The 8,934-nt window shown below is 39.6% G+C and overlaps 1 long non-coding RNA gene across 2 annotated transcripts in view; it reads right to left on the bottom strand.

Annotated features, from left to right (window-relative positions):
- LOC127317021 (uncharacterized) overlaps nt 1–6,715 on the bottom strand; it is a 7,189-nt gene extending 474 nt beyond the window's left edge. For both annotated transcript variants that reach the window (XR_011748113.1, XR_007860770.2), the window contains exon 1: nt 1–6,715. This exon is cut by the window's left edge. This is a non-coding gene — a long non-coding RNA (uncharacterized lncRNA).
- Nucleotides 6,716–8,934: the final 2,219 nt, after the last annotated feature.

The following is an 8,934-nucleotide window of genomic DNA, read 5'->3' as shown; positions in this document are numbered from 1 at the left end:
CAACACAACTGAACAAAGGTTCATTTGTCCCATCATCAGGCAACAAAGTTAGCAGCACCTCAAACCAACTAAACAATCAAAACACAAGAAGCAATATCACAGCCAACCGTGACTTCTAGTTATCCACACAAAAACATGCTCAACGACAATCTGGTGGTACTTTAGCAGCTAGCTTCAGAAGATATGTATAGTAGCCATCTCTTGGTACTTTGGCAGCTATGCAAATAGAAACATCAGCCTACATATCTAACTTTCTTTATCTTGCTAGTGTTTCGTAATACACAGTGTAGGAGGCTAAAACAATATGAAAGAATGTAAGTGAAATTGTACAGTTATCGCGGAACCGTCTTGAATGTATATGTTCTCAGTACTTTGATATCAAGGGGACTGTAGACTACTTACCCCTGGTCTATGGCATAAAGAAAAATCTTCTACTTGATTGCTCTTAATACAATAGCGATAATGAAATTGCAATGTTCTTGTACAGTTCATTTTTCTAGTGCAAGGGGGTGGTGCAAATACATAGAAGATTGCCTGCTGTTCACATTCTGCATAACTGGCATGTCTAAGGACTCTTCTAACTATGTGTTTATCAGATGACATTTAATATGTTCAAAAGCTAAAATAAAATAGTTGACACTGAATTACCAAAAAAGAAATGAGGGCCACACATACATCTCATGGGGGTTCTACTGCGCAGAGCAAAGTTTCCCAGATTCCTTAATGGTATCATGTCTCTGAAAGATGGAAAAATGGTGTAGTCTAAACGATCCCGTACACAGCAGAATAATTTGTATCCCTTCCAGTGAAAATTATATGGAATAGATTAGCAATCCACCTTAAAAAATATACAACGAACACAATCTACAACTGCTTGATTACAGGATAAACATGGTAACAAAATCCATGGTACCAATTTCGGTGGGGCAGTACCTATGATCATATTGTATATAAATAAAATTCAATCAATCAACGGTGACACAACCAAAAACATAGATTCGTAAGCCGTTACCTATCACTCTATCAGGATAGAGTGTAGTTACTAAGTTACAATTATCTTCACTGTTATGCCACCTTAGTGTCATACCGTTAATTCCTTCATTTAATTTGTTTTTTTGTCAGTCCTACTATTATCCTATTACCAGTACCAGGCTGAGATATCAAGAGTTAAGAGAAACCATAGCGAAGCCCAGGATGGAGATGCCAAATCAAATATGTAACATGTGAGTGTCAGACTATCAGTTTTTAGCACTAACACAATGGTTCATCACATTGTTGACCTAACCATCAGCCCTCTATAACACATCAGAAGGTTTCAAATATTATTTGTAAAGGCGCATCATTATCTTTTGGGCACTCATGGCCATCAAGTACAACTAAACAACCTTTTTCCAATCTGCACAATTGACTAAAACTAAGCACCTTTGCACTAGGGACTATAGAGCATCCTGTCTAGAGGCACCAATACCTTGCACCATAAGAATAAGAAAAACACTTTTTCAAATGTTCTGACCGGCAACAAGGTTCATATGGGAAAATCAAGCTCGTGACATGTGTATTTTTTTAAGAAGTAGCATAATGGTTCATCAGATTTTAGAACAAATCAACTGTGAGAGAACATGTTTATTCCCCCACAAAAAAAAGAACTTGTCAATTAGTCAATTATCATTTAGAAAGGCACATCCGTAACCATGGCCTCCTAGCATAATTAAACCCGGTGTTCAAATAGTTGAATAAAACTAAGCACCTTCGCATCAGCGAGATGGAGAACAAAAAAATCATAATAAATTCTAATTATCATCATGTTCCTGTCAATTTATATTAAGAAAAAATATCTTCAACTGCTCTAATCACCGGACATAAACCATAAATGGCATTGATTGTCCTCTTATATCTAGTCAAAGAAGTATAAAAGTACCTGACATTTATTTATCTTGACCGGAAGTAGTAGATAATTAGCATGCAAAAATTCGGTGACAACCAAACTGAACAACACATGTCACATGAGACTAAATTTAGATATCCAATAGAGATAATGAGAAAATAAGGCGAACACTTAAAGAAAGATCCATAGCAATAAGAAGAACACCTCCAAACGCACTGGGGATGCATAGGCCACAGAGACAGGAGAGCCAAAGGGTCACTGGATCGAGTACCAGCTCACAGGCAACTAAACGTGAGCAAGGGTTGTGTGATCACAAGAGACGGCAAAACTAAGAGATTACGGTCAATCTGACCACTGCACAATTGGATCAGGAAGAAGCATTGTGCTCTTGTTGGCTCCCCGACCTACCGCAGCTCGTAACCGTGTTGTTTCCAGAAGACAGGCACCTAGTGTTCTGCTGCAGCCTGCCCTGCTCAAGGAGGGGCAGAGATGTAGTCCATTCCATTCAGGTATTTCTGCCTGAAAGTGCTCATCTACGTCACTCTTTTATCAAATTAAGAAACAATTTGACTGGGAAGTTGAAAATAAACTTGTACGAAATCCAGCAGAAAACCAAGTGTTCCCCGCCAAGCCAGAAACAGGGACCCCAAAAAGACGAAATCAGTGGATGCTCTAAACACAGAACAAAATGCACAGATGTAGAAATTTGAAAGATTGTAAACAGAGACAACATGCTACCAATGTATATGGTGATTGTGAAGGAAGCAACTGGTGACAACAAAGAAAAGCACGTGGCACGTTTCATTTTTCATTGGTTAAATGCCGATTTGCATTTCTGGCAGGCTGCATACCCTATATTATATGACAACGAAGAAAGAACATGAATGTAAAATTACATAATGGTTTTCACTGGCGCTGCTAACAGCCAAGCTTATTCAGTTTCAGGTAGAATAAACAAACAGCCAATATAAGATATTTTGGACCAGTACATCCTTATTAGCAAACGAACATTATACATACCAGTGAGAGTGTAAAGTTCCTCACAAAGCTGGTGCTACAGATCATTCACTTCAGAATATACCCGAACAAAAAGTGGCAGAACTAAAACTTCATGTACCTATAGAACTTGAGCCCTTGCCATCTATGTAACCTACCAAGCAGTCCTATGTTTGGCAGAATTAAGGATGGCAATGGGTAGGGTATGGGCAGGGTAGAGAAATACCATACCCATGTCCATATAGTCAATGGGTACAAACTTCTACACATACCCGTACCCACGGATATAAAACTTTACCCATTCCCATACCCGGCAGGTACCCGTACCCATTGGATACCCGGTGGGTAGGTCAAATTGTACAGAAGTCACTCGCAATTTTACATTTCTCGACAATAAATTTGATTAAAAAGATGAATTATCTCAACTTAATAAGAGGTAGTTGAGTACATAAAAATTAACAAAATATAAAAAGCACATTCTCATACATACTTTAACTCATAAGTCAATAAAATTAGACGTGTGACATAAGAAGTTGATAATAAACGGGCAGGGCATGGGTATGCCCGCGGGTATGAGGCTATACCCATGCCCTACCCATGACTTAGCGGGCAGGGTATAGGTACTACCCATGGGCATAAAAGTGTATCCATATCCTCCCATGTGGGTACGGTACCCGCAGGTAAAATTGCCATCCTTAAGCAAAATATAAATTTCTTAAAACAATATTGTGAGGTTAGGAGACAAAATGGCCGAGAGCCAAATAATATTGGTGAAGAGTACCAAGTTATGATGGTCAACAGAACATATCAAACTTGAATTACATACTAAATTCCAGAGTTTGTTGCTTTTTGCCAAGATCACACCTCGACATGCATTTGCATGGGAAGAGACAATAAAAAAGAGACATGCTCAGTGCGAAATTGATGCAAAAACTTTATGCTCTATATTATCAACAACTTAAGACTCCGACATGCGTGCAATCTGAAGGATTCCGTTGCTGCCAGAGTGCTCGCCAACGCCAACAGAACGTGTGGGTCGGGAGGAGATGGCGTGGCTCTACGCTGGTGCAGAACGTCTGGAGAACTCCCATGATCATTTATGGCATTATCTGTTTAACATGCCTGCACAAAACATATGATGCTAGTGCTGTGTATTCCTTGGCACCAAGGAGGACATCCATTAGCGAAGCACATGAGCATATCAAAAGGTATTTCTAACCAAATCCTTGCTATTGTCAACAAACATATTTGATTGCTAGAAAATTAGTTGAAGTATTTAAATAGTATATATCCTAAATGTACATCATGCCCTATTCTGGTACTAATTTACAGAAGGCATGTCAACTAATTTGTGGTTCACCGATGCAGCATGCTGTTAAGTCTTCTACAATAACCAAACTGCATCAGAAGCAAACACTTTGTATCGTTTCTAGCTCCAGAGGGTAGATAAAGAGGTATGAAAGTATACCCAAATTAATATAGTACTTTCAAAGCGAATTATCAACCTAGCTCCGTAAGTGGAATGGAATGATGCACATACAGTTGCTTAGTTTAACTACAAAAAACAACGATTCAAAGAAGCAACCAATTCCTGATAGTGCTCCTCGTCACAGTAGAAAGTACTACAATAGTGTGAAAAGCCAAATTTCTGGTAATCCACTTCATGAAAAAAAAGAAACTACCCTCCTGGCCGATGCTCAAACCATGTGAAGAGAAATACACATATATTGGCTTGTATCACGACATGTCTACAACTAAATAAATCTCAATCATTCATGAACCAGACCCCTCTGTTAATATCTATGGATCGACTAGTGTAGATCTAAACGAGTAGTATCTATCTCTGTAACATAAAGTGTTCATGTTCTGAGAGAGGGAGAGAGAGATGTACATGTACCGTGGGTTTACCTTTTCCATTGGAGGAGGAACTCGCTGATCTGGACATGGCGAGGACGGCAGTACGTTGGGCGAGGTGGTGGTGGTGCTTCCCGTCGGCACTGCACTACCCTGATCGGTGGGTTGTCTGGTGGGGCGAGTGGCAGCTCCGGGCAACCTCGTAACCTGTGCCACTGGCCCCCACCACTTTATATAGTGAAGGCGACAGGGGCCCACCAACCAGCGAACGGTTGGGCGCCCCCGATCAGGGCGCGGACGAGGTCAAGGGGTCGTGCCAGAGCCGTTGGGCTTGGTGCGGTGGAGATCAATCCTAACATTCTCCCCCTTGATCTCAAATTTTCTTTTATCTTTATACTTTCACTTTATTCGTTTCATTTTGGATCAGTCCATAGGGCATGTTTCATCGTCACAGCTCTATTGCCGATAGAATCAGACAGCCACAATACACTTCTCTGTTTTGAAACAAATTCTTTTACTTTTGGGCCTCTTATGATCCAGGATAGGTAAGACTTTCCCTTAAACCCCTGCCGGCTACGTGCTCCTTGAACACGCTGGGTGGTAAGCCTTTCGTTAGCGGATCCGCAAGCATATCTTTTGTCCTTATATGCTCGAGACTTATAGTTTGATCCTGGACCTTGTGTTTCACAACATAATACTTAACCTCAATCGGTTTAGTAGCATTACTCGACTTGTTGTTGTGAGCATAAAATACTGCAGGCTCATTGTCGCAGTACATCTTTAGTGGTTTGTCAATACAATCTACCACTTTCAAGTCGGGTATAAATTTCTTTAACCATAATGCCTGCCCCGTGGCTTCATAACATGCTATAAATTCTGCATACATCGTGGATGATGCAACTATGGTCTGTTTGGAGCTTCTCCACGAAATAGCTCCCCCTGCGAGGGTGAATACCTATCCAGATGTGGATTTTCTATCATCTTTATCCCCCGCAAAATCTGCATCTGAATACCCTTTTATTTCTAGGGAATCAGATCTTCTGTATGTTAGCATGTAATTATTTGTGCCTTTCACATAACGCAATGCCTTCTTTACCATTTTCCAGTGTTCAAAACCTGGATTTTCTTGATATCTACCGAGTACTCCGGTGATAAATGCTAAGTCAGGGCGAGTGCACACTTGTGCATACTGTAGGCTTCCAATAGCCGAAGCATATGGAACCGCTTTCATTTGATCGAGCTCGTATTGATTTTGGGGACTTTGATGTTTCCCAAAACTGTCACCCCTTGACTATAGGGGCAGGTGTGGCACTGCACTTATGCATATTATACTTACTTAGAATCTTTTCTAAATAAGCCTTTTGCGATAGTCCTAATACTCCATTGTTTCTATCTCGGTGAATTTCTATGCCCAAAACATATGACGCTTCACCAAGATCTTTCATATAAAATTTTGAGGACAAGAACTTCTTTGTCTCTTCCAGTAGACTAACATCACTGCTGGCAAGCAGAATATCATCCACATACAAGATTAGGAAAATATATTTCCCACTTTTAAACTTTGCATAAACGCAATTGTCCTCAATATTTTCTTTAAATCCAAATTTCTTAATTGTTTCATTAAACTTTAGATACCACTGTCTGGAGGCTTGCTGTAATCCATAAATGGATTTCTTTAGGCGGCATCCCATTTCTTCCTTGCCTTCCATGATAAAACCCTTGGGTTGTTTCATGTAGACATTTTCTTCTAAATCCCCGTTTAGAAATGTCGTCTTTACATCCATTTGATGCAACTTTAAATCAAAATGTGCAACTAGTGCCATGATGATTCTGAAGGAATCCTTACATGAGACCGGAAAATGTCTCATTGTAATCTATCCCTTCTCTTTGTGTAAATCCTTTTGCCACAAGTCGTGCTTTGTACTTTTCAGGAGGTGGCTGTTGTTGCTCCCTTTCATGCTCAACAAATGGTTCATTCGGTTCCTGACGGACAGGTTCCGAATTTTCACTCATCGTTGTCATGGGTGGAGTCACAACAGACGCTTGCACCACAATCGCAGGGATCATCGGTACAGGTGCACATGGTAGCGCAAAAATGGCTCCTGAGTCATCGGATTAGGTGCATGCACCCTCTTCTCCTCAAGATCAATTTTCCGAGCTACCATGCTCCCCCTCATCATTTTGTCCTCTAAGAAGACACCATGTCTCGTTTCCACAAACTTTGTGTATTTCTCTGGGCAGTAGAAACGATAACCTTTTGATTTTTCACGATAGCCAATAAAATGGCAGCTGACTGTTTTGGTATCTAACTTTGCGATATTTGGATTGAATACTTTGGCCTCAGCAGGGCTCCCCCACACTTTCAGGTGGTTTAGAGAAGGCACTCTCCATGTCCATAGCTCATACGGCGATTTGGGCACCGTTTGCTTGGTACTCTGTTTAGAATGTGAATAGCGGGTTTTAACGCCTCAATCCACAATCCCAATGGTAGGGTGGAATAGCTCATCATATTGCGCACCATATCCATAAGGGTATGGTTGCGCCTTTCAGCTACCCCATTCTGCTGAAGTTCGCCCGACATCGAGTACTGGGCGACTATTCCAGTCTCATGTAGAAACCCTGCAAAGGGTCCAGGGACTTGGCCATATGGAGTATGTCGACCGTAGTACTCCCCTCCACGATCAGACCTGACTATCTTTATTCTTTTATTATGCTGATTTTCAACTTCAGCTTCAAATATTTTGAATTTATCCAAGGCTTCTGTTCTTTCTTTTATTATTGGATAAATATAACCATATCGGGAGTAATTATTCGTGAATGTTATGAATGAATCATAGCCATCCACACTTTTCACAGGAAATGATCCACATATCTCGGTGTGAATTATTTCTAGTGTTGATGTGCTTCGATTTGCACCCTTTTTCATTTGCTTTACAAATTTTCCTTTAATGCAATCGATGCACTGTTCTATGTCTGAGAATTCTAATGGAGGAAGAATATCATTTTTAACAAGTCTTTCTATTCCCCCCCTCGAAATATGGCATAAGCGACAATGCCATAATTTCGATGATTCATCAGTTCTTTTCTTTTGTTCTTTGTCCAACGCGGACAACACTTTTCATTCACATTACACACAGATAACACCCACATAAGCATTATTACACCATATGGCACACTTGCCATGTCCTTCCTGTCCATGTGTACTTTTCTGTCACCAGTTGCTATAGCAGTTGGGTCGCACATATCTTTGAAGAACTAGTGAACTGGCTCTTTATTCTTTCAAGATACTCCCATACGGAAGCACACTTTGCAATTGAGCCCACAATAGCGTTCTCAATTGTATTCTTTATAAATGGCACTTAGCCACTTTTATTCTGCCATGCAGAATCATCTTTCTTGTCATTTCTGACTCGATCTTTTTGTCTGACCGGCTGTGGGGAACCCAGTCCACCCCAGCACAAATCGACCTTCTTTCTTCATTCAGTGTAGTTGTCACCTCTGAGGGTTGGAACATCTTTGATGCAACTTATCAAGTAGTACCCTCCTTTAAAACTACAATGAAATGAGATCATAACAACAATTGCATGCAATAATCCAACGTTGGTCAAAATTAGAACATATAACTGTTTGTGCAATTAAATCTATATCACCGTTGGGCAGAAAATAGAGATAAATGCACACCTTATTGCAACAAATCATGATCATGTCATTAATAACGTTGGTTAAAAAATAACAGAACCATAATTGTCACAATAATCACTTTGATTATCACTTTTGCATATGTTATTACAACAAAACATGATCATGCCATCAATAACGTTGGTCATAAAATGACATATCATAATTGTTTCAACAATCACTTTTAAGCAACTTTACAAATTTTAATCATCACTTTTGCATTTTTCCAAATTGAAAATGCATCTTAACTATTTACAGCGGAAACTTTGAAGTCAAACTTTAAACTTTAAACTTTTCAGAAGCATCTCTGTTAATTTTTAATTTCCCAAAACAAATATCTCGTTGGTTCAATTTGCTCAGGAAAAAACTTGACAAAAAGCTTCTTTTACTATTGCAGCGGAAACCTTTACTTTAAACTATTAACTTTTGAACTTTCCAGGGCATATCTTTCACTTTTAATTCCTAAACAAATATCACGTTGGTTCTATTATTCAGAAAAAATCTAGACAAAATTAGGCTAA

Source organism: Lolium perenne, chromosome 7, assembly GCF_019359855.2.
Source record: "Lolium perenne isolate Kyuss_39 chromosome 7, Kyuss_2.0, whole genome shotgun sequence".
In the NCBI taxonomy this organism is placed as follows: domain Eukaryota; kingdom Viridiplantae; phylum Streptophyta; class Magnoliopsida; order Poales; family Poaceae; genus Lolium; species Lolium perenne.
This window is presented reverse-complemented; position numbering and strand designations above follow the sequence as displayed.